We start from the raw sequence: 27,436 nt of genomic DNA on the forward strand, positions 1-27,436 counted from the left end.
TGGTGTACAATACACGTGCAGGACCAGATAGCCATTTAGTATGCATGGTGTACAATACACGTGCAGGACCATATAGCCATTTAGCATGTATGGTATACAATACACTTGCAGGACCAGATAGCAGTTTAGCATGTATGGTATACAATACACGTGCAGGACCAGATAGCAGTTTAGCATGTATGGCATACAATACACTTGCAGGATCAGATAGCCGTTTAGCATGTATGGTGTACAATACACGTGCAGGACCAGATAGCAGTTTAGCATGTATGGCATACAATACACGTGCAGGACCAGATAGCAGTTTAGCATGTATGGTATACAATACACGTGCAGGACCAGATTTTGGGAGTAGCCTCAGTCACATTCATTTCATCCTTGACCCTTCTCTCACTGGTTGTGAGCCACAGAAAGAGTACAGGGTGGGACACACTCCCACCTATAATGGTAGGACCATTTACCATGTATATAATTTAAAAGACTATTTCTGTGCAAACTATCACTCATTAACGTGTGGAGGCAGCTAGGTTACAACTATTTATTTTATGTACTTCCCACCAGTGTTCCTCTCACAGCCAGGTCTGTTACGCATTATTTTATGTACTTCCCACCAGTGTTCCTCTCACGGCCAGGTCTGTTACGCATTATTTTATGTACTTCCCACCAGTGTCCCTCTCACGGCCAGGTCTGTTACGCATTATTTTATGTACTTCCCACCAGTGTTCCTCTCACGGCCAGGTCTGTTACACATTATTCTATGTACTTCCCACCAGTGTTCCTCTCACGGCCAGGTCTGTTACACATTATTTTATGTACTTCCCACCAGTGTTCCTCTCACGGCCAGGTCTGTTACACATTATTTTATGTACTTCCCACCAGTGTTCCTCTCACGGCCAGGTCTGTTACGTATGCACAGCAACCCAACAAAATATAGAGCTCCCTTGCTCAGGGACGAATAACTAATACGCCATTTGATACAATGATCTCTCAGCATTTGGCGCTTTCTCACCCGTAGGGCAGCCGATAAACTCTGGATGACGAAGACGACGGGAATTCCAGCATTTTTAATGGCCTCCACAGCTTCATCGTGTCTGGTTTCTCTCAGATCTACACCCGACACCTGGAAATTATATTCAGAGGCAAATTATACACCTCAAATACAGGTTCTGTGTCACTATTCTATCATAGGAAACATTTTTAACAACTGAAACACATAATCAGTTTTATTGCAAATTTAGTAATGTACAAATTAGTACCAACATTTAAAACAATGCAACTGGAAGGGGGGAATGATCTACATAATGGCCAGACAGGGAGTACAATAATAAAATGCAATAATTCTAGATACCATAGCTTAAACTAATATTTAAATTCACTAGTTGATAACGAAGGCAGAGGTTTTACGGTACTCTGTGTTCGTGGGATGCAATTCCCACACTTGTCTGGGGTAAAAGAATGGTGAGAATGGTAACATGATGGTAACAGGATGGTTGTAATGGTAACAGAATGGGTAAAATGGTAACAGAATAGTTAGATTGGTAACAGAATGGTTAGAATGGTAACAGAATGGTGAGAATGGTAACAGAATGGTTAGATTGGTAACAGAATGGTGAGACTGGTAACAGAATGGTTAGAATGGTAACAGAATGGTTAGAATGGTAACAGAATGGTTAGAATGGTAACAGAATGGTTAGCACCTGTAAGTAACACCAGCGGCGATAGAGGCAGATAATTTATGTAATTGCAACTATTATCCAACAACTTGGTTACCTCTCCTACGGTCTCTGCTATGACTATGCTAAATACTAACAATACAATTATGTCATACAGAAGATTATGGAGATCGTCACAAATATTGGGGGTTGCAAAAAAAAGCTTTGAAGGGCCGCAGCAGACTAAAAGAGCCCTGTATCAGAACATAAGTCATCCGACAGGTCCTTATACTCCTGGCAAGAGACACATGAAGAACATTGAACCTGGTAAACGTCTCAATTGACATATGTAATACTTTAATATTTACAGATATTTTCAAACTTCGCTGCTAAGCAGATGCATGTAACCACACCCTATAGAGAGTCCTGCACTACACGATTAAGCTTCCTTGCAATGCAAGATGCTACCTAAATGAAGTTTGTATATTCATCATATTCTAAAAGGTCCTCCCACAAGTCAAAAATATATTGTTGGGTTATTGGGCTTCGCTTCTGACTAATTTTTCCCTATTGTTTGTGCGCACTTGTGTGCCTATGGTCGGGGGATTAGATCATAGGCTCCACAAATTGTACTGTACAAATGGTTAGATTGAAAAATACAGAAACTGTACAGGAACAAATCTTTAAAGCCTTGAAACTTAGGGTAAGTTGGTAACTATGCCATGGAAGTCCCAGGGGTGAGGAACCGGTAGGCGTCCAGCTCAGTGGAATAAGACGGGAAGGCGACGTCACCAGGAGGAACAAAATTTACAGAACTGTTCCACAAACTATTAGTCCCATGGTGCATTTACAGTGCATCCGGAAAGTATTCACCACGCTTCACTTTTTCCACATTTTGTTACATTACAGCCTTATTCCAAAATGGAATAAATTCATTTTTGTCCTCAAAATTCTACACACAATACCCCATAATGACAACATGTAAAAAGTTTTTCGAGATTTTTGCAAATTTATTTAAAATAAAAAAAAACTAAGAAATCACATGTACATAAGTATTCACAACCATTGCTCAATACTTTGTTGATGCACCTTTGGTAGCAATTACAGCCTCAAGTCTTTTTTGAATATGATGCCGCAAGCTTGGCAACCTAACTTTGGGCAGTTTCGCCCATTCCTCTTTGCAGCACCTCTCAAGCTCCATCAGGTTGGATGGGAAGCGTCAGTGCACAGCCATTTTCAGATCTCTCCAGAGATGTTCAATCGGATTCAAGTCTGGGCTCTGGATGGGCCACTCAAGGACATTCACAGAGTTGTCCTGAAGCCACTCCTTTGATATCTTGGCTGTGTGCTTAGGGTCGTTGTCCTGCTGAAAGATGAATCGTCGTCCCAGTCTGAGGTCAAGAGCGCTCTGAAGCAGGTTTTCATCCAGGATGTCTCTGTACATTGCTGCATTCATCTTTCCCTCTATCCTGACTAGTCTCCGAGTTCCTGCTGCTGAAAAACATCCCCACAGCATGATGCTGCCACCACCATCCTTCACTGTAGTGATGGTATTGGCCTGGAGATGAGCAGTGCCTGGTTTCCTCCAAACATAACGCCTGGCATTCATGCCAAAGAGTACAATCTTTGTGTCTCATGGTCTGAGAGTCCTTCAGGTGCATTTTGGCAAACTCCAGGCGGGCTGCCATGTGCTTTTTACTAAGGAGTGGCTTCCGTCTGGCCACTCTACCATGTAAGCCTGATTGGTGGATTGCTGCAGAGATGGTTGTCCTTCTGGAAGGTTCTCCTCTCTCCATAGAGGAATGCTGTAGCTCTGACAGAGTGACCATCGGGTTCTTGGTCACCTCCCTGACTAGGGAGGTGACCAAGATCCCCCGATCCCCCGATCGCTCAGTTTAGAGGACCGGCCAACTATAGGAAGAGTTCTTGTGGCTCCGAACTTCTTCTTTTTATGGATGATGGAGGCCACTGCTCATTGGGACCTTCAAAGCAGCAAATATTTTTCTGTACCCTTCCCCAGATTTTTGCCTCGAGACAATCCTGTCTCGGAGGTCTACAGACAATTTCTTGGACTTCATGCTTGGTTTGTGCTCTGACATGCACTGTCAAGTGTGGGACCTTATATAGACAGGTGTATGCCTTTCAAAATCATGTCCAATCAACTGAATTTACCACAGGTGGACTCCAATTAAGCTGTAGGAACATCTCAAGGATGATCAGTGGAAACAGGGTGCACTTGAGCTCAATTTTGAGCTTCATGGCAAAGGCTGTGAATACTTATGTACATGTGATTTCTTATGGAGCATACACATGGTCAGATTTGTCAGATCTGTCAGATGAACGATTGAACGATTTTTGACCGCATTAAAATGAATGGAATCGTCCAAGTCTGACTGCAAACACATCAGATGTCAGATATAGTTATCTGACCATCGGGAACGCGCATCATTCAAATCGTTCATCTGACAGATATGTCAGATTTTCCTTCAGATATGACCGATTGAACGATTTTTTAAATCATTATCGTTCAGATCTGAAGAAAAGTCTGACCGTGTGTATGCTCCATCAGTGTTTTTTTTTTAATGAAATTTGCAAAAAAATCTCAAAAAAAATTATTACACGTTGTCATTATGGGGTATTGTGTGTAGAATTTTGAGGACAAAAATTAATTTATTCCATTTTGGGATAAGGGTGAACATAACAAAATGCGGAAAAAGTGAAGCGTTGTGAATACTTTCCGGATGAACTGTAGCTGTAAGTTTTGAACATTTCAATTTTGGAATTTACTCTTAAATTCTCCTATTCCCAATCCAACCACATCACCCGGTAGAATGAAATGATCGTGGCAGTTCTGCAAACCATACTGCAAATTTACAAATACAGTGCAGAATTGAAAAGGAAAAAGCTGGATAATGGGGCAATTCAATTAGCGGCCTGGCCGTGAAGTGCTGTCCAGGAAAGTTACATCGCGACCAGCAACATCGCTAGTTTCTCCTTGCACCCCATAGAAAACTAGCGATGCTCAGCCTACCCTAATAGGCAAATAGGAGCGCAGCCAAACATTGCGGGATGTGTACAGCGGCACAGCGTCTCCAATTCAATTGGTCGGTAAGACTGTATTGTTTGTATTTGCTATTACACTTACTTCTAGAATTTTATCTCCAGTCTTCAAGGCATTGGTTCTCCCCGCGGGACTGTCTTCCAGGACCTGCTTAATAAAAATCCCTTTCAGCTCCTCCCCATTTTTGAGGCGTTTTATAACGGTTTGCCCACCAACAATGCTGATTCCAAGGGAAACTTCAGGCTCTCTCCAAATTTCTACCCTGAAAGGAGATCAGAAAACAGGAGATGGTTGGACAACAGTAATGCAGTTATTGGAAGTGGTTAAAGACAGGGACGCACACTGACAGCTATGACATACACACGTGGGGCGCTCCAGTGGCTGAATGTTGGGGTCTCCTCTCCTTCCCCTTCTTCCCGTTCAGGTGTTTCCTATAGATAGAATAAAAGTGACAAATGTAATACAGAGTACAAGACAGCAGTGCATCTTACTGCAAATGCCATTACTGCCATGCAAGTACCATGTACCAGTACATCCATGCCCTGCACCTGGGGCGAAGCTGGGAAGATAGAGAGCACTGGGCATCACAGGAATTTTTTGAAGTGGCCACTAACTGACTTCCATCGTTTTGTGCTGTTCTGCATAGACGGCTATAGGCTACATGAGCTATCGTATACTACTGGAAAAGAAGGATACAACCGTATATACTCGAGTATAAGCCGACTTTTTCAGCACATTTTTTGTGCTGAAAAAGTACCCCCTCGGCTTATACTCGAGTGAAGTGTAGCGCTGACCGGACGGAGTTCGGTAAGTGCTACACACTGCCAAACACACAGCCGCCGGAGCCGGCAGCTGCGTGTTTGGTGTAATCAGCAGCGGCTGAGAGTCTGTCAGACTCTCAGTGGCTGCTGCTGCTCCCACTGCGGGAGCCATCTTCCGGCTCCCGCAGTGGGTAATGGGAGACACGTCGTCATGACGACGTCTCTACCATGCAAAGCGGCCGGAGGAGTGGATAGCGGCGGGACCAGGAGCGGGAGTTTCAGGTAAGTGATTTTTTTTTTTAATTCTTATCACGTCTCTCTCTATTGGGGGGGGGACTACAGGGGGCACTACCAGGGGGCGTTTACTACAGGGGGCACTACCAGGGGGCGATTACTACAGGGGGCACTACAAGGGGGCGATTACTACAGGGGGCACTACCAGGGGGCGATTACTACAGGGGGCACTAAAAGGGGGGATTACCACTGGGGGCACTACAAGGGGGGGATTACTACAGGGGGCACTATAAGGGGTGATTACCACTGGGGGTACTGCCAGGGGGGATTACTACTGGGGGCACTAAAAGGGGGGGATTACCACTGGAGGCACTGAAAGGGGGGATTACTACTGGGTGCACTACCAGGAGGGATTACTACTGGGGGCACAACCAGGGGGAATTACTATAGGGGGCACTACCAGCTGTTGCCATTTCCCACACTAGGCTTATACTCGAGTCAATAAGTTTTCCCAGTTTTTTGGGGTAAAAGTAGGTACCTCGGCTTATATTCGGGTCGGCTTATACTCGGCGTATATACGGTAATACAACATTAAAGGCACTGTACCATCATTAACGTAATGTCCAGACAAGTTATTATCCTGCTTTAAAGAGACACAGAGGAGAACACATTTGGTGCTTCTTACAAAGTTCGTACAGTGAATATAATGGAGAAAATAACTTCATATTAACTGCTGGCTCGTAAAATAAGTTATTAGACTTCCAATGAAAACCTGGGAAGAGTAACTGTGCAGCCTTTGGCTAATCACTATTGGTACCTCCGATATGGGACCGTTAAAGTGCCCCCCCTTCGTCTACACACAGTGAAGACCGACAATTTTGGGGCAATATTCATCACTGAGGCAATAGGCAAAAAAGTGCCTTGTGCCTCAGTGATGTCACTGATCATTAGGAAATAGCTAAATCAAATATGGGCTCTTCATGCAAAATGTTCCAGGCGCCCTGCAAGTGTGTAAGCGACATTAAAAAATGCACAGTACAGGCAACATTATTAACCATGACAAGGAATTAACGCTGCTACTACAGAAAAAAAAACTTCCAAAATACTAACAGGAAGCAAAATTACAACAAAACTCTACATCTATCTATGTTAAACAAAATTGAATCAAAGACGCAGTCTCACAGCTTTAACATTTAATGCGATCATGCCCAATATATTATTAAGTGTGACACCTACTGTATTTGCCTGAATGTATAACCGTTTATTAGATATCTAGATAGAGCCAGGAGCAATACAGGTTGAGTCTCCCATATCCAAAATGCTTGGGACCAGGGGTATTTTGGATATCGGAACATTCTGTATTTTGGAATAATTGCATGCCATATTAAAATATCTTAGCTATAGGGCCCAAATCTAAACACAGAATGCATTTATGATTTATATACACCTTATACACACAGCCTGAAGGTCATTTTATACCATATTTTCAAACAAAGTTTGTGTACATACATGAAATTTATTTATGTGTCATATACACCTTATACACACAGCCTATTGGTCAATTTATACTTTATTTTTAATAATTTTGTGCCTTAAACAAAGTTTGTGTGCATTGAACCATCAAAAATCAAAGTTTTCACTATCTCAGTCATGCTTAAAATATTCCGTATTTCGGAATATTTGGATATGGGATACTCAGCCTGTATCAGAAATGCATTCTAGAGAAGGCAAGGCAGACAGCACCACCTAGAGGAGACTAAAGAGCCAACAAATTACAACTAAGGCCCGTATTCAATTTGAGGTGAAAAGTCCAGACTTTTCGCCTGCTGGACTTTTCGCCTCCTTCACCTGTTTTCCAGGCAGAAAAGTATTGCGCGCGTGCCCACTATTCCCCGTATTCAAAGGACGCGAAAACGAGACCCGGCAAAACTGGGAGCGGCAAAAACAATGGGAATTTTCGGGAAAACATCCTTGGACCCACCTAAAGATGAAGACATGGGGGTTCACTATGGGTACCCCCGTTTTTGCCTGCTGAAGGGAAGTCGGGTTTTTAAATAGCCGCGGCAGGTGCATAAATGCGGCTTTGAAGAAGGTGATACAGAAGAGGATTTAGCAATTTTTTTGGGGGAAAAAATAACTATGCCCATCAAATTTGGGGTACATGAAAATGGGTGCAAGCATATTTTTAACTCCCTAAAATGATTTTTTAAACATTCTTCAATAATATACCTGCCGCTACCACCCGCAATGCAGAAAACACCTTCCGCATATAAGGGAACCCCTGTGGATTTATTATCGCTATTTTAGAAGTGTGTTCCCTATTTTTTTACAACCAAAATTAAAAGTTCATTTTTTGGGGTGCCCCTTTTTTTTTTTTTTTACATACATTAATTTGAGGGGCCATTCCCAGTGGTGCAGGCTATTTTTTTTTTAAAGCCTGCACCCCTAAACCCCAATTCTGCACTTTTTTTCACCAGCTAAAGGAAGGAGAAAACTTATCCCTGTTTTTTTACAAAGACTTTTCGCACCTATGAAAAGTCTTTGAAATTGAATACAGGGATAATGCAAACAGGCGAAAATGATAACGGGTTTTCGCCTCAAATTTAATATGGCCCTAAATGTGCAACTTTTTTTAAAAAATGTTTCATTTCAGTAACTCTCCAATAGTCATTTTGCTGCAAATGGAGTACCCTCATTTTAAAGTAGGTGGACAAAGATTGGTACAGTAATTTTAATAAAGGAAATTATGTTTGAACTAATAATGATGCACAGTGATTCAGTAAAAGTTGATGCAGTAATGTAGGGAGGAAAAATAAAGATTACACTGAAAGGATGAATAGTTAACGTGCCCTATTTATACCAACTGTGCATACTGTACTTAGGGGCAGATTAATACTACATCACGCCATAGACCCAAAGCCAAATATTTATTTTATGCCTGATAACCCCCTACTTTACACCATTTATTCTGTATGACGCACAATAAGCCTCATGCTTCCAGTATTTGCTGCTGCATCTCCCCAAGTTCATTGTAATATTCTGCACACCAAGATCATTTACATTACTCTGGCAGTCTGAATGGGTCCGGACATTGTGTACAGCAAGTTCCACTGACAGGCGTCACTTGGAGACGTGTTGGGGGCGCTGTCCCTCCAGGAAGGCACCTGAGCAGGATCTTTATTTGGATACGTGAGTGCCGGGGTTTGCCAAAAAGTCTATTATATATATATATATATATATATATATATGTATATATATAAAAATTATCGGCACTCACCAGGTAAAGAGGCATAGAAAGGTTTAATTTACCATTAAAACAATAAGGTGCATAAGATCAGTCGACGTTTCGATCCCATTTAAGGATCTTTATCGAGACATAACAGCAGTTCCCAATAGCAAGACAGCCAAGTGCAAAGTCTATATATAATATATTTTTATATATATACATATCTTGGAGCTGTGGCTGTACATTGTTGATATGTCTGATTGTCGCTATCGTTGATATGTGCTATTGGCTTGAAAAAGGTCTGGATATGACCGAAACGTCGCTATGCTATTTCAACTTTTTGATAATATTGGAAAAAATCATCTTTTTGCTACATCTGACTGGTGAGTGCCTCCATTGGGATATAGATATATATATACACACACATATATACACATATATATACACACATATACATATATACACACACATATATATATATATACACACATATATATATATATATATATATACATATACACACATATACATATATACACACACACATATATACACATATATATACACACATATACATATATACACACATATACATATATACACACATATACATATATACACACACACACCTGTGAATGTTCAATGCAGCTCTTTATCACAAATATACATTTAAATTCCGGCAGGACCATTGTACGCGGACCCAAAAAGGGATGGGGCTTCAGAGGGTGGGTGTGGCTATTGTGCATTAGGGTGAATAAGAGGCACAGACAGTGTAATGGTTAGCGTTACTGCCTCACAGCACTGAGGTCATGGGTTCGATTCCCACTACAGCCCTAACTGTGTGGAGTTTGTATATTCTCCCTGTGCTTGTCTGGGTTTCCTCCGGGTACTCTGCTTTCCTCCCACATTCCAAAAATATACTGGTAGGTTAATTGGTTCCCAACAAAAAATTAATCCTAGTGTGTATATGTGTGTGTACATGTGATAGGGAAAATAGAGTGTAAGCTCCACTGGGGCTGGAAATAAATAAATAAATGAAATAAATAAATGGTTTCCACAGATTATTTTGCCCTGATTTCTCCTGGATAAATGTTAGGAAGTATGACATAAGGCAAGCTGTACCTTCGGTAGGGATTTCCATTGAATGCAATAGTGAGGGGGTATATTGTGCTTGTGTGGGCGCTTCCAGGGTCAGAGCAAGCCTAAACTATGACTGTGATGAGTATCCCTAGTATAAAACTCACAGGAAGGTCAATACTGGCAATGAAAGGGTGTCATCCCATTGAGTGCTCTGCCATCAATAGCTGAAGGTTTTGAACTATAGTCGGACAACAATTTATGGCTGAAACATCAATAGTTCGCAGCCACGCATGCGCAAGCCTCTGAAACCAATGGTAAAACTAGGGGTGTTAAAATGGTAATTGAAGGCTCCATAGCAAGAGTTTGTAAGGGGCCCTTTGTACCACCCAATGGTGAAAAATATATAACACACTTAACTTTGAGAAGGAAGATGAGCCCCCCTCAGCTCTGGGCCCCACTGCAGCTGCATCCTTTACACCTATGGTAGTTACGCCCATGGGTAAAACCATCTACCTTTGCCAGCTAACCATTGATGGTCAACCCTAATTTTTGCCACCTACATAGGAGACCCATGGGATTTCAGGTACCTTTACCATAAGGGTCTTGTGTTATTATTTATGGTCCAATTCCAGAATTTAAGCAAAGGCTTTGTTCTGTCTCTTTCTGTGTGATCGATCAGGATCTACGAGATCTGCTTCACTTTCCTGCCAGCCCTGATTATCACCTTCACCAGTCCACTATCTGCTCCCAAGGGAGATTACTACAATAGGGGCTAGAACAGGGCAGCCAGTCCGCTAATAAACTGCACTAGAAAAACATTGGCCCTCATTCAGAGGCGGTCGCAAGAAGCGATCGCTCTCTCTGAATGAGGGCGGCCGCTTCCTTTTTTTTTTAGTGTGGCCTCCTGGTCGCTAGCTAAGCTGTGGGTTACCACCCACAGCTTAGCAACCGACCAGGGTGATGGTCGCGATGGTGAAGACCATCGCGACCTGCAACGAGACCCTAAGGTTGGGTCTTGGCAAACGCAAGCCCCAGGGAGCTTCCTGCTCTGATTGAGGTCAGTGCGGCCGCCCACAAAACGGCAGGAGTTCCTTAAGGAACGCCTCCATTTGTGAAATAACCCCTCGCCCCCAAAAAACAGGGTGAGCTGTCGATCAACATCGACAGCCGCCCCTTTTGTAGAGAGCTCCGGAGTGAGAGAGATTCCAAAATTGGCCCCTACAGTGTATCACCGGTATAGGGGCATATTCAATTAGATGCAAAAAGTCCCGTACTTTTCGCTGACATCACTGGTTTTCAGTGCGAAGAAGTATCGTGCTCGTCCCCGTTTATCCCCGTAATCAAAAAGAAATCAGCGAAAACGGGACCCGGCGAAACTGTAACATGCGAAAAGTGCTGTCAGATTTGGGGAAATCAGCCTGACACCCCCCAAAAGATGCATCGACATTGGGGATCACTATAGATACCCCCGAATAGCTCTGCTGAAGGTATTTGGGGTTCTTAAATGGTCTCAATAGCTGCTATTTAGTGTCTTTGCATTAGTGGTGAAGAAAATTATTTAGCAGGTTTTTTTGGTGAAAATAAGTAGTCCCAGCAAATTTGGGGTACATGAAAATGGGTGCTAGCATATTTTAAAGTTGCTAAAGTGAACTTTTAATAAACGTAAAAAATCCACCTGCCGCGACCACCTGCAAACTTAAGAACACCTGGGGCATACTTGGGGACCCCCTGGAGTCTATTTTGCTAGTTATTAAGTTTGTAACTCAACTTTGGACTTTTTCGCCCCCAAAATGAAAACACTTTTTTGGGGTGATCTAAAGTATTTTTTAAACTTTTTTTACGCAGTTTACCTTTGGGGGACTGTCCCAAGGGTGCAGGGAGGTTTTCCGAGGTTTGCACCCCAAAACCCCAATTCTGTACTTTTTTTTGACACCTATTCATAGGCAAAACTTTTCACAGGTTCAAATACATTGGAGTTTCCGCACCGGTGAAAAAGTCTCCAAAATTGAATACGGAGGAAACTTTTCGCATGGCGAAATGTCACTCGCGATGCAGTTTTCTGCGAAAAAGTTTTTCGCACCTAAGTGAATATGGCCTATAGAATGGTCGATGTAACCTCCATAGCTGCATCAGTCATGTACCCAGCATCCCAATGCACCCGATTTAGGGGACTGTCCCGCACATCAGGACTATTGTCCCAATTCCAGGAGAACTGTGCCCCACTAATGGATTCCCCTCAATGCTGTGTGTGTGAGGGACAGGTGGGTGGGCACAGCAAGGGTGTTTGTAGAGCAGTATAGAGAGGACTGGGAGTGACCCAGCACTTTGGAAACTCTGGGTATACCCAAGGGGCACATGGCCCTGTTCTATTCTCACACATGGTCCTGAATACTATAATATATAATCTGTGAGGATCTGCCACCTCTTTATCTGGCCTAAGTTGTGTTTTTTCTGTCATTTATGTACCTTGCAATGCCCAAATAATTCTCCCCCCACCTTCCCCCCAAAAATTATATTACAAAAATCATATAACTAGGCCATTCCTTCAAGCTATTGTATGAAGAGGCGATGATCACAAAGAAGGCAGTACAGCAGCAGGATTTACTGTAAACAGAGCATAGGGAAGAGAAGGCAAACAATGGCACCTCTCCTGAACGAGAGCTCAGCAAGCAGATTATACTAGCACCAACAGAAGTTGTTCAATAGCATGAATAATTATTATTATTATTAATCATTTCAGTTTATATTAGACAAATTATAGGGTTACAGTTCTTTTAAATATTTTTCTTACGGATACAACTTTGGTAAAATAGACGACAGCTCATTAATTCTCAGCTTGGAGGTTTGTCCTACACACTCATGCTGTAAGCAGATCTACTTGTGTCACTCAGAGTCTTCAGATGCCCTCCTGATTAGGTCATAACAAAATAAAATAAAATTCTACCCAAGGGAGATGAGAGAGCATAAAACTCGATTGGCAAAAAAGACGTTAATGGCACTGCACGATACCCTTCTGAAACCGAATTTATCATTCCATTACCGAGTCAGAAGTAGGGAGCTCATTATATCGTAATAAAATTATACACCTTCTGAAATGTTGTTAACGAAAACACAATAATGTTTTATGTGCCATCCTTACAAAAGCCAAATAGATCAAGCCTCAGAAACCCTTGCCGCTCTGTTGCCTCTTCTAGATCGTCAAATGATTGATCAGACTTCAACAGAATACGCATAAATATACCGGCACCTCCAGATTTTATACCCAGTTTTTAAACTGAGAATATGCCAAGTTTAATTTCAGTCCAAAAAAAGAGTAATAAAAGTACAGAAGCCTTTGGCCCATTTTTATTAATGATGGAGGAGAGACAAAGATACAGTTACAGAAATTGGCTATTAATGGTTGGTGTAAGGTTCTATACCAGGGGTCTTCAACCTTGGCCCTCCAGCTGCTGTGGAACTACACATCCCAGCATGCACTGCCATAGTTTTAGCATGCTGTTATATCAAAAAGGTGGCAGTGCATGCTGGGATGTGTAGTTCCACAGCAGCTGGAGGGCCAAGGTTGAAGACCCCTTTTCTATACTATATTACTGGGTACTTTGCACTGAAATTTGTCTTTTTGTGATCAGTCTACAACAGAGGTTTTCAAACAGTTCCCGATTTCCAGGTCACCCAGCAGGTGCACAGGTGTACTCATTACTCACTGACACACTTTAAACGAGCCACAGTTGGAGCTAATTATTTCACTTGTGATTCTGTCAGGAGACCTGGCAAACATGACCCGTTTGGGGTCCTGAGGACCGAGTTTGAGAACCTGTGCTCTACAAAGATGATGTTCAAACAATTGCTTGAAGAGCCTTCAAAATACTACAAAACTTCTCCTACTAATAAAGTGTGTTTCAATGTTTTTATTTGGATGACACGTCAGGCCTGAGCCAAGTCTGTCCCTTACAGCCAATATAAAAAGGCTTCAGGGAGATAGATGTGTCCTCCTAAATCTATCCTCAATACGCCATGCAGCGCGACATGCCTGACGTGAGGGAGCCGTCAGGTCCTGTGCAGCACTGGTCGCATCGGTAGTCTTTTTGTGCCGAAAATGCAGATCCTACAATGTGACCCCTTCCACCTGGTACAAAAAGCTCTGCTCCTGGATTTCTCTCTTAATTGATGACTGCAGCTACTTGTGGTGAAACACCTGCCTCATCTTTTAGCTAGCTCTACACAGGTGTCTGTAATCATTAATTAAGAGAGAAATCCAGGAGCAGAGCATTTGTACCGGGTGGAAGGGGTCATGTTGGAGGGTAGGAAAATGCATCTAAGGGCCGTATTCAATTAGGCTGCGAAAAACCCGTTATTGGCGATACTTTATCGCCGATGACGTCATTTTCTCAGTTTTCACTTTTCCCCGTATTCAATTTCAAAGACTTTTCACAGGTGCGAAAAGTCTTTGGCAAAATCTAGGGATAAGTTTTCACAATAGAATAGGTGGCGAAAAAAAGTACAGAATCGGGGTTTTGGGGTACAAACTAAAAAAAAGTACCCTGCACCCCTTGCACTGTCCCCCCAAAAGTATTCTGTGTAAAAAAAAAAAAAAAAAAGAGTTCCACAGGACAGGACACTCCACAAAATGCAAAATGTATTTATTTTTGGGAGCAAAAAATAAAAATTGGGGTGACAAACCTTTTAAACTAGCAAAATAGACTGTGCGGGGGTCCCTAAGTTTGCCCAAGGTGTTTTTTGATTGCGGTTTGTTGCGGCAGGTGGATTTTTTCACTTTAGGGACTTAAAAATATGCTTGCATCCATTTTCATGTACCCCAAATTTGATGGGACTAGTTATTTTTCCCAAAAAATGTTTGTCAAAGACGCATAAAAGCACCTGTAGAGACCGTTTAAAGACCCCACATACCTTTAGCAGGGCTATTCGGGGGTACTCATAGTGAACCCACATGTCAGAGCATCTTTTGGAGGGTGTCAGGCTGATTTCCCCTAAAATTACAGCACTTATCGCAGATTTCCTTTTCGCCGGGTCCCGTTTTCGCCAAAATGCAACGGAATACGAGGAATCGCGTGGACAAGCGCGATAACTTTTCACTTCCAAAACCTCCGAAAAGACCGGCAACTGACTTTTCGCCTCAAATTGAATATGGCCCAAAGTCGCAATGCAATGTCACTAGGAAGCACCAGGAGACTGTGCTGATTAATATAATATGTGACACTTGTATATCTGTGTCTGCGACTGAGAATGTAAACGGTGCTTGGCGTGGGAAAAATCAGTGGTCGCTGCATTGTCGCACTTTGGGCCTGATTCAGACCCACTCGCGAGCGGCTGTACGCTCGCAAGTGGGTCGATGGTCTGCACTGAGCATGCGCACGACGGAGGGAGCTCCGTCGTGCGCATGCGCCAGACACGACGAGCGAAGGACTTTCCTTCGCTCGTTGTGTCCGATCAAAGGGGGCGTGCTGTCAATGTTGATTGACAGCACGCCCCCTTTGGTGGGCGTGCCGGGGGCGTGCCTCCCTGACGGGGGCGTTCCCACGGGAACGCCTCCCGTCAGAAGCCGGCCCACTGACATCACTAGTGATGTCAGTGGGAGTGATTTTGGCTCTGATAGAGCCAAAATCACTCCGGAGCTTGCGGTTGAAAACCTCAACCGCAGGCTCCGGCTCGCAATTTCGATGGTCGCGATGGTCACGACCATCGCGGCCATCAAAATGCACGCTCGTATAGCCTGTGGGTGGTGACCACGTCCAGGAGGACGCTCCATGAAAAAGGAGCCCGGCCCTCAGGTGGCTACGGCATATACAATATTTCAGCAGATACAATTGTATATTCTGCAAAGGGTTCATTGGACCCCACTTACACTTTTTGAGTTTGGAGGTTCTGCCGTGGACTCCTGTCCCAAGCGCCTTGCTCCGTCTGCTGAATTCTGGCATCTCCTCTGGTCACGCCCCTGTATTGCTTTGTTTTGGACTAGTGTGGTTACTGGTGTGCGAGATACGGGTATTCATGTACCTCTATTAACTCCACGTATCTGTTTATTTGGCCTGGACTTGGAGGATTCACTCTCTGGTTTCCATAAATTATATGTCAATAACCTTTTAATTGTGGCAAGGGTTTGTATTCCCCTCATGTGGATGGCCCCTGATCCGCCCACCTTTGCATCCTGGGTCGCCTTGGTTAATTTTACAACATCCAATGAACGCTATTTGTATCAGAAACGTGGCTGTCCGAGTAAATTTAATAAAGTCTGGTCTTTGTGGCAGAGATCCCGTCACGCCCTCTCTAATTAATAGTGATTATGATTTATTAGTTTTTGTGTTTGGAGTGCCTCGTCAGCCGTTTATTTATAAGTGCTTTTCACATAGTATTTTTGTAAGTCATACATGCAAGAGTGATAATGTCAAAATTGAGTGATTGTAATTGTTCACCCTCTGCTTTAAAGTATGTACTATAGAAATATTATTTAGATGTTTGCCGGAATGTCAGATACTCTGCTACTGTACTGATTTGTATGTAATGCTGTACAATACTGATCGTTTATTTCTTTATTATGTGTACTTTGTTTTTCTTTTCTATTGATAAAAGAAAATTAATAAAAATATTTGTTTAAAAAAAAAAAAAAAAAAGCACATTGAGGCAAGAAAATCCCTCAAGTATTTCCCAGAAGGTACAAAAACTTGTACCTTCTCACTGAACCATCCCTGCAACTGTGTTTATTTTATTAAAGACAGATGCATGCATCACGGATCTCCCCGTGCGTGCATCAGTCTATTTTTTTTTTAACAAATGACGCAGCTCGAACGCATGATGCACCGCATACTGAAAAACACAGCACGATCAGCATACGACGGATAATATGGGCTGCACATCTGATCATACGATACATTTTAAGAGTAGCGGGAGCGCGCATCGCATCGTATCCTACCTTAAAAACTACACGATTTCCACACGATTCATCGTACGACGTGTCGCATATCGGGCAATCGGCTTGAAATCGCACTAGAGTATGGCCAGCTTTACATTAAGGATGACCTATGAGTAATCTCCTGTACACACAGTACGATAACATGTCAGATTTCAATGATAATGATCCTATCGTTATTGTTAAAATCTGACAGTTTCTGGGCCCTGCTAACGACCATACGATGGACGATGCGCGTCCACATATGTTAGTTGACGACGAACTACCGTCGTCTGTGCAAGCAGGCAGACCTGGTCGATATCGACCAGGTAAGCCTGTTTACTATAGGGACCAGTGATCGTTGATCGGGGGTCATTATAGTAGTGGAGGGTCTGCTGCATGTGCTGGATGCCCGACCCAGCACATGCAGAACGTTCAGACGATCGTCTGATCGTTATCTGATCGTTGCTGTCGTACCGTGCGTACGCAGCATAGCAATTAGAATGTAACACAATGTAACATTGTATATCCTCAACATCTAAACATATAGGCCCTCATTCAGAGGCGGTCGGAGGATGCAAGCGGTCGTTCAGAAACTGGGTGGCCACTTGCATCCTGACCGGCCGCCTGTTTCGGTCGTTAGGCTGTGGGTTTACACCCACAGCTCTAATGACCGCTAGGGTAATGACCATCGGGGCTTACGACGAGACCCTAGGGTAGGGTCTCACTTGTCATAACCCCCGGAGAGCTTCTGGCTCTGTCAGAGCCGGAAGCTCTCCACTGACATCACTAGTAGACCGTACGGCCGCCTCTGAATGAAGCCCATAATCTCTGCCAGTATATAAAATATTCAGTTTAAAGGCATTTGGTGTATTCTTTCATCAGGACAATATATGCCCACGAACTGTGTTATGCACTACATAAGGAAAAGAAAAACAATTATTATAGTTCATGCTACCAGACTCTTACAAGCTGAATAGGCTACCTATTACAATAGGTTTATTCATATTAGTGTGTACTAAGTGCAGGGGTGGATTGGAAAACTTAAGTGACCCTGGAAAATTTTCATAAAGTGGCACACGTTGGCTAACAGTGATAGCAACCAGCACTATTCACTACTTGCATGGACGGGCCTACACCAAGTAGAGCCGGGGGGTGAAATGTCTGAAGGAAAAAAATGTAACTATTTTTTGTGTGTACTAAATAAAAATACACCTTAATTGTATTGTGGTTTCTCTGCAACGGGGGAACCTCTGAAGAATAGATCCTTCCTGGACTGGCAGTGTCGGTATTCACTATCCATGCAGGTGTTCAAATGGTGCGGAAGCCGCCCGATTGCCTAGGAATAAAGCCAACATCATCATCATGCAATAGCGATTCAACCAGATAATCCCACAATAACAGAAGTTTTGGGGCAGGGCAAAATGTGAGTATCTCTGATCTAACAATTTTATATTAATAAAATATATTTGCTAATTTGGTGCCATTTGTATATATGGTTTTAAGAATTGATGTTTTAATGAAGATTATTGACCCGCCGGCCTTTTTTTCTAATCCTACCAGCGGTCCGGGATGCGGTCATAATACCGACTGTGGGTATTCCGCTGGTCAGAATGCCGGCGCCGGAATCCCAACACCTGACAGAATCTCGGCGCTGGAATCCCAAAGGTAAGTAGTGGCATTGGGGGAGGGTTAGGGGTTGGTTTAGGCGCTAGGGGGAGGGTTAGGTTTAGGGTGCGGGGGTGGGAGGGGGAGGTATAGGGGTAGGGAAAGGGGGGGTTAGGATACAGACCAACCGATGTCGGTATCCTAACCCTGTCGGGATGCCGGCGTTGGGATTTTGTCCGCCGGGATCCAGAGAGCCGGCATCCCGTGCCCAACCAAGTGGTCCTAATGATCGGGTGGGGGCGGAGAGAGTGATATATGAGAGGGACACTGGGCTAGAAGAAGGGACAGTGAGATGGGGGTGCACCTGTCTAGACGGGAATGAAGGGCAGTGAGATTGGGGGTGGGAAGGGGGAACACTGGACTCAATGGGGTGGGCACTGTTACTGGGCTGGCTGGGTTTTTTTAAGAGGTGGAGCAGTGATTGGGGAGATGGTTGTGGAGGGAAAGGGGAGACAATGGGATTGGGGACGGGGAAGGGGTCAGTGAGATGGTGGGGGTTTGAGAGACACTTGGCTGAAGGGGGGTGGAGACACAGGGAAGGGAGTACTTACCTGGGTTGTTGAGCATGCCTGGTCCCCGCAAACTCACTGGAGCAGCATCCGTAGCCACAGCAGCCTCCAGAGCACCTCAGCTGGGATTTGGGAGGCAGGAGCTGAGGTCCAGGAGCAGAGTTGAGAGTGGAGTGGCATGGCATGGTGTGGCGGTCAGGAGAGCCGCACCGGGCCATGGGGAAGGGGTGTGGCCTAACTGCGGGAGGCATGGCCACACCCCCTTAGAGAAAAAAACAACACAGTTTTGCAGCGCCACGGAGGTGGGCTTTGTGAGACCCGGCACATAGCCAGTGGAGGGGGGTGCAATCAGTATGATTGCTCTCCCCACAGGAACTGGAGACTGCTGTGGCTGCTGCTTTAATGTAAGAGGGAGGGGGAGGCAGCACCGGGCCCCTCCATCAAGGCAGGGGTCGGGTAATTAGTACCCGCTCCCCCCCCCTCTCGGGAGCACTGGCGGCAGTGTGGCCCGGTGGGGTGGGACTGCCGAGCAGTCAGTCTAAGGTAGCTGTCTGAACAGAGGCTGCTGAATTCATTGGAGGCAGGCCTCTCTCCAGCTAAGGAACATGATATGAGGGCGGGCCTCCTCCCGATCAGTGCTGACCAAAACACTGGACCTCAATCAGAGCCGCTCGCAAAATGCGAGAGTTCGCTCTGAATGAGGTAGGCCGCTACTTTTTTATGAGCCGGCCTCCTGGCCGCTCACTGGGCTGTGGGTGACCACCACAGCTCTAGCGAGCAACCAGGTTGATGGTCGCGATGATCAAGACCCTACCTTGTATACAGCCTGGCTACACCCTTTCATCATACCCTCCCAGCCTAGAGTCACCTTGTATACAGCCTGGCTACACCCCTTCATCCTACCCTCCCAGCATAGAGTCACCTTGTATACAGCCTGGCTACACACCTTCACCATACCCTCCCAGCATAGTCACCTTGTATACAGCCTGGCTACACCCGCTTGAGAGATATGGTAAGAACTTACCCTTGTTATCTCTCTTTCTTCGAAGTCCACAGGGTTGACCTTTAGGTACAGCTGGATCTGGATCCACGGGCACCACACAGTTAAAAGTTTTAGCTCTCAGGATGCACTTGGTCCATCCTCCTTTTTACCCCGCCCCCGAGCCACAGGCACCTCAGTTGATAAGTAGCCAAGGCCGGCCGAGGAACAACAGAAAGAAGGAAGACTGGAACACACAAGAACCATACTCACAGAAAGTGAGATGGAAAACCAGTGACCAGTAACACAGCCCATATGAAGCCAGGTGCGTCAAGGCGGGTGCCCTGTGGACCCTATGGACTTCGAAGAAAGAGAGATAACAAGGGTAAGTGGTTACCATATCTCTCATTTTCTTTTTCAGGGTCCATAGGGGGTCCACAGGGTTGACCTTGGGGATGTCCCAAAGCAGTCCAATTAAGGATGGAGACGCTCCTGCGCTGAGAGTAGAATCCAGTGCCCAAAGGAAGCATCCTGAGAGGCGAAGGTGTCAAAAGCATAGAACCTCAGGAAGGTCTGGATGGAAGGCCACATAGCCGCCTTACACAGCTGACAGCCGAGGCACCACGGCGAGCTGCCCACGAGGAGCCCACAGACCGAGTAGAATGAGCCTTAACAGAAACTGGAACAGGCAGGCCCGTCTGTGTATAAGCCTCAGAGATAGCCAAACGAAGCCATCTAGCCAAAGTGTGTTTGTTTTCTGGCCATTCCCTCTTGTGAAATCCAAAGAGTACGAATAAGGAATCAGATTTCCGAAGGGAACCGGTCCGGTCCCATAAATTTTGAGAGCACGGACCACATCCAAGGAGGCCTCATCAGCTGTGAGGTCTGGTGACTGAAAGGCCGGTACAACAATTTCCTGATTAATATGGAAATTAGAAACAACTTTAGGTAGAAAACCAAGATGAGTGTGAAGCACCGCCCTGTCCTGGTGAAATATCAGAAAGGGAGGACGACAGGAAAGCGCCCCCAATTCTTATACCCTCCTGGCCAAAGCAATTGCTAGGAGAAAGAGTCTTAGTCGTCAACCACTTGAATTCCACCGACTCTAGTGGTTCAAATGGAGGGCCCAAAGAACTACTGCAAAATCCCAAGGAGCCACTGGGGGGACAAAGGGAGGTTGAATCCATAGGACACCTTGGAGGAAGGTGTGGATATCCGTTAGCGGAGCAAGTCTACGTTGGAACCATACTGACAGAGCAGAGACAAGCACTTTCAATGAGACCAGGGTCCAATCCAGCTTGAAAGAAGGCCAGGACTCTGGAAATCCAAAACACCTGGAGGTCGTAACCTCTGGGACGAAACCATTGGAAATACCTATGCCACACTCTGTGATAGATCTTAGCAGAAGCTGGCTTACGTGCTCTAAGCATCGTGTTGATGACAGAGCTAGAGAATCCTTTGGACCTTAGGAGGGATGTCCCAAGAGCCATGCTGTCAAAGACAGACGACCCAAGTCCGGGTAAAGGCAAGGACCTTGAGACAGCAGGTCCGGTCGTTGAGGCAGCAGGAACTGTGTTGATGGAGAGACTCCAAAGATATGAGTACCAATGACGCCTGGGTCAAGCTGGAGCCACTAGCCGGACAGTGCCTCCGTCTTGTCTGAAATTGCGATGAACTTGAGGAAGAAGAGAGACTGGAGGGAATAGGTACGCAAACTGGAAGGTCCACTTCACTGATAATGCGTCTACAAAGGTTGCCTCGGCATCTCTTGTTCTGGACCCGTACACTGGCAGTTTGTGACTGTGCCGGGAGGCTATGAGGTCCACCTTTGGGAGGCCCCATCTGTTCACTAGGAGTTGAAATGCCACTTGGTGAAGAGACCATTCCCCGGAATACACGTCGTGACGGCTGAGGAAGTCTGCTTTCCAATTGAGAACTCCCGGAAGAAACCCAGCAGAGATGGCTGGAAGGTGACCCTCAGCCCACGTTTGAATGTGTGACACTCCTGTCATTGCTGCCCGACTTTGAGTGCCTCCTTGTGAGTGATGTAAGCCACTGTTGTGGCATTGTCGGACTGAACCTGTACAGGTTTTCCGTGAAGTATGTGCTGGGCTAGTTTGAGGGCCCTGTAGACACCTCGAAGTTCCAATATGTTGATTGGCAGGGTTGATTGGACTGATGTCCAACGGCCCTGAAAGGAATGCGGACTGGTCACTGCGCCCCAGTCCCGGAGACTAGAGTCCGTTGTTAGGATTACCCAGTCCGGGATCCAAAAGGGGTGAACCCTTGATTAGAATAGATGTCTGTAGTCACCAAGATAGAGACAGAAGCACCTCCGGAGAGAGCACCATCGTTTGAGCTTTGATCCGATGTCTTAACCTGTTCCATCTGGAGAGAACTAGCCTCTGCAAAGGCCTGTAATGGAACTGAGCATATTCCACCATGTCGAAGGTGGACAACATGGATCCCAGAACTTGCATTGCTGAGTAGATCGACACTCGGTGACTGTGAAGACATCTGTGCACTCGTACTCGAAGTGTGGAGATCTTGTCTGATTTCAGAAAGATTCTCTGATCCTGAGAATCCAGCAGGGCCTCCAGATGAATCATTCTATGTGAGGGATTCAGGGAGGCCCTTATTTCCAGATGATTAACCAACTGTGCTTGTGAAGGAAAGCAATGATTAGCTATAGATGGCTTTTTAAGCCCCTCTAGGGATTCTGCTAATAGCAGGAAGTCGCCCAGATATGGTAGCAGTCGGACACCCTGACCATGCAGGTGGGCTGCTATGACAGCCATAATTTTTGGAAACACCTATGGAGCTGTGGACAGTTCAAAGGGCAGAAAACCGGAGATATCGGTAATGAGAGGGCGCTATAGGTACATGTATGTACTCGTCCTGAATATCCAGCGATACCATAAAGTCTCCCAGCTCCATAGCTAGGATGATGGAGCATATGGTTTCCACCCTGAACCTTAGCACCCTTAGGGATTTGTTCAGGGATTTGAGGATAAGCCGATGAGACCTATTCAGCTTCTGAACCAAAAAGAGTACAATTATAATCAGTCCCTCGCTGAGATAGCAGGACTGGCACAATTACCCCTGCTTGCAGCAAGTACTGTATGGCCTTCTGGATTTGTATAAAAACTGGTGGGGAGGCAGTCTGAGAAAGTAGAGGGCATACCAATGAGAGACCACTCCTCTCATGGTCTCCAAGCATCCGTGGTGGTTTGACACCAATACTGGGCGAACTGAAGAAGTCGGCCTCCTTCTCTGGGAACCCCTAGAGGGAGGCCCGTCCCATCAGGATAAGGGGTTTATCCTCGGGTTTTGAAGCAGGGCGTCTGCTTGGTTCTGGTTTTGGGGAGCCCTCGTGGAAGCCAAATGCCTAGAAAAGGATTTCCTTTAGGCTTTCCTTGAGGAGGAAAGGACTTAAAAAGATTTAGAGCCTGATTCAGACCTGCTCGCGAGTGCATAGCACTCACAAGTGGGTCGATGTTTGGCCCCTGCGCATGCACCGCCTCTGGCATGCGCGAGACCCGGCTAGCGACGGGCGCTCCGTCGCTACGGGTCTCGTACCAATACAGGTCAGCTGTTGATTATGATTGACAGCTCGCCCTGTTTTGGAGGTGGGCAGGGGGGGTTGGCTGGACAAACGGAGGCGTTTCAAAGGGAACACCTGCCGTTTGTAGGCAGCCCTACTGACATCACCAGTGATGTCAGTATGTGGACTTCCTGCTCTATTAGAGCAGGAAGTCCACTGGGACTTGCGATGGACGAGACCCTACCTCAAGGGTCTCGTCACAAGCCCGATGGTCGCGACCATCACCTGGCCGCTCGCAAAAGCTGTGGGTGGTCACCCACAGCTATGCGAGCGGCCAGGAGGCCAACACACACAAATAAAAGAAAAAGGCCCTGATTCAGAGCGAGCACTCTGAAAGAGCGTCCGGCTCTGAATCAGGGCCATAGTCCGAGGCCTTGTAGTAGAGGTAGCTGAAGGCAGAAATGCCGCTTTTGATACTACCAACGTGGTTACGATATTTGTCAATGGGTCAAACAAGATCTCCCCATTATAGGGTAATCCTTCAAGGCCTTTCCTGGAATCCACATCTGCCTTCCATGATCACAGCCACAGGGTACGGCAGGCAGACAAAGAGGCGGCCGAAACTGTGGAGGTTAGGAGACTGGCATCTAAGGTTGCTTCACCAATATAGGAAGCTGCATCTCGAATGTGAGCAACAAAAGACATCTGATTCCTAGAAGCTTCTGAGGGAAAAGTGTTTTCAAGTGCGTCAGCCCAGCTCTCTATAGGTTTAGCTACCCATGTGATAGCCATGGGTGGACGGGCAACAGTCCCTTAAAGAGAGCATATCGATTTCAGGCAAGCTTCCACCTTCCTATGTAGTTCAAGGAAGTAATTGTAGGAATAGGCAACGTATTTTAATTAAACACGTAACATGGGAATCCACAGGGGGTGTTTCTGACTTTGCACAATGAGCCACAGAAAAAGGGTAACATGAAGTTAGCTATTTTTGTGGTTGAAACCTCTTACCAGACCGATTGCCAGGCTGCAGCCATGTGTTCAGCTAGCTGATCCGATATAGGGAAATCTGCTGAAGTCCCTTTCTGCCATTTAAACAGCGGGTGCTTGGATTTAGGGGCTGGCTCGTCATCTTCTATTAATAAGATGGATCTGACAGCTCGCACCAAAGCAGGAATATTATTTTTGACCGACTCTCATTCTCCTCCAGAAGGGAGTCAGGGTTAAAGAGATCAGCATCTTTTACCTCATCGGATGATACCTCAGAATCTGAAAGTTGCGTGGACTGTGACGATACCACAGGACGCTTAAAGGGGTTACTGGGAAGGGGCTTCTTACCCTGCAACATGGAGTGAAAGCCATTAGATGTAGCCACCAGACTCTGCACTGAGTTAGAAAGTACATCTACCCATGGTGGCAGTACAGGGGGCTTGTATCGCCTGAACCTGTTGAGGCAACCCCAAAGGGGACATTACTGCCTGCTGTGATAACCCCATAGGGGGAATTACAGCCAGATCCGCTATGCGGTCCGCAATAGTGGCTAGTACCTTGGAGAAAATTAAGCTCAGGAGGGCCCTAGCACCGGCTCTGTCTGATGGGCCAGGTGGAGTATAACACTTACTACATAGCCCATCTTGTATGAAATCCTCCTCACTTAAGCCTGCAGCACATAACTTGCAAGATAGCAGTATGTGAGCAGATGCCTGTTGTTACTCTTGCCTTTGCTAAACATAGCTGCAGAGTAAATTGCACACAATATGGCACTGGGTATAATGCAACCTCTGTGTTATTGTAGGATACTAGTAGCAATGCAAAATACTGGTCGTGTCTTATGCTTGGATAAGCAGCATGAGCCCACAGCCCAAATATGGCACAGTGCAACGAACTCCTGTATGTGACAAACCTCACAAATACTTAGTTCTATAGAAGTGAGGCATTGGAAACCCCCTGAATACACCTGTATGTTAGGGTAATAGTCAGAGAAAAGATAAGGATAAATTCCATCCCATCATGGTACCATAATAATCTATGGTATTTAGTGTTCCCTCTAGCTCCGGCGGCAGGCAGGGCGCCGGAGCTAGAGAGGGCAATGTTGTGCGCGCGGCGAAGGCGCGCGCGCCCGAAAAGGGGGCGTGGTTACGAAAATGGGGCGTGTCTATAAGACACGTCCCCTTTTCATCATACTTGGGGGCGTGCTCGGCACTTACGGACATGCCGGGCAGCCCCCAAGCGCTGCAGAAAGGGAGAATAGACGCCGGGCGCATGACCGGTTCACCGCATGTTTGTCCACCCGTTGGACACTGCGTCTCGCGGGTGAGAACGGCTCCCGCAGGCTGTTAGGGCAGGGCGCTTTTTGCCCTCCTCCTGGAGGGCAGGATGCTTTTTGCATCCAGTACACCAGGACGATCAGCCAGCGATATCATTATCGCTGGCTGATCGGTCCATGTGTACGGAGCTTTATAGAGCACTTTCCGGCCCACTTAGCTCCGCCCACCTCATTTGTCAGCCCGCCCCTCAGCCCCGCAGGATGACTGCAGACTGTAATATATGCCTGGCCTCACACTTTAGCCTGCCGTGTGTAATTTAATGCGGTCCGGCCCCACTGCAGGCTGCCTCGGCTCACGGGGAATCTTCCTGCTGACTCCAACAGCCAATCCACCCCTGGCAGAAGACACACAAATGCAGAAGGTCAATGCAGCGATCTTTAGCATCTGTGAGATATGGCAGCAAAAGACCCACCAGAGTGCCCATTAACACTACGACACCGGATACAGCGCCTCACCTGGGCTCTTGACGTACAGTAAGGTGCATAAATATTGGGACATTGACAGAATTTTCATATTTTGGGCTCTATTCACCACCACAATGGCTTTGAAATGAAACAAACAAGATGTGCTTTAACTGCAGACTTTCAGATTTAATTTGAGGGTAATTACATCCAAATCAGGTGAACAGTGTAGGAATTACAACGGTTCTATATGTGCCTCCCACTTTTTAAGGGGACAAAAGTAATGGGACTATCAACTCAAAAGCTATTTCATAGACAGGTGTGGGCTATTCCCTCATTATTTCATTATCAATTAAGCAGGTAAAAGGTCTGGAGTTGATTCTAGGTGTGACACTTGCATTTGGAATCAGTTGCTGTCGACTCTCAATATGAGATCCAAAGAGCTTTCACTATCAGTGAAGCAAGCCATCATTAGGCTGAAAAATCAAAACAAACCCATCAGAGAGATAGCAAAAACATTAGGTGTGGCCAAATCAACTGTTTGAAACATTCTTAAAAAGAAAGAACGCACCGGAGAGCTCAGCAACACCAAAAGACCCGGAAGACCACGGAAAACAACTGTGGTGGATGACAGAAGAATTATTTCCCTGGTGAAGAAAAACCCCTTCACAACAGTTAGCCAAATCAAGAACACTCCAGGAGGTAGGTGTATATGTGTCAAAGTCAACAATCAAGAGAAGACTTCACAAGTGTGAATATAGAGGGTTCACCACAAGATGTAAACCATTGGTGAGCCACAAAAACAGGAAGACCAGATTAGAGTTTGCCAAACAACATCTAAAAAAGCCATTACAGTTCTGGAACAACATCCTATGGACAGATGAGACAAAGATCAACTTGTACCAGAGTGAAGAGAAGAGTATGGAGAAGGAAAGGAACTGCTCATGATCCAAAACATACCACCTCATCAGTGAAGCATGGTGGTGGTAGTGTCATGGCGTGGGCATGTATGGCTGCCAATGGAACTGGTTCCCTTGTATTTATTGATGATGTGACTGCTGACAAAAGCAGCAGAATGAATTCTGAAGTGTTT

At 45.5% G+C, this 27,436-nt stretch overlaps 1 long non-coding RNA gene across 2 annotated transcripts in view; it reads right to left on the reverse strand.

The window, feature by feature from the left end:
• Window positions 1-1,048: 1,048 nt before the first annotated feature.
• Window positions 1,049-27,436, reverse strand: part of LOC148453628 (uncharacterized) — a 47,948-nt gene continuing 21,560 nt past the window's right edge. For both annotated transcript variants that reach the window (XR_015874889.1, XR_015874888.1), the window contains exons 2-5: window positions 18,134-18,257; window positions 5,074-5,144; window positions 4,798-4,975; window positions 1,049-1,120 (exon numbers count right to left, since the gene is read on the reverse strand). This is a non-coding gene — a long non-coding RNA (uncharacterized LOC148453628). The remainder of the gene's footprint in view (window positions 1,121-4,797; window positions 4,976-5,073; window positions 5,145-18,133; window positions 18,258-27,436) is intronic.

The sequence above is a fragment of the Taudactylus pleione genome, unplaced genomic scaffold (genome assembly GCF_031769625.1).
Source record: "Taudactylus pleione unplaced genomic scaffold, aTauple2 ptg001123l, whole genome shotgun sequence".
Classification (NCBI taxonomy): Eukaryota; Metazoa; Chordata; class Amphibia; order Anura; family Myobatrachidae; genus Taudactylus; species Taudactylus pleione.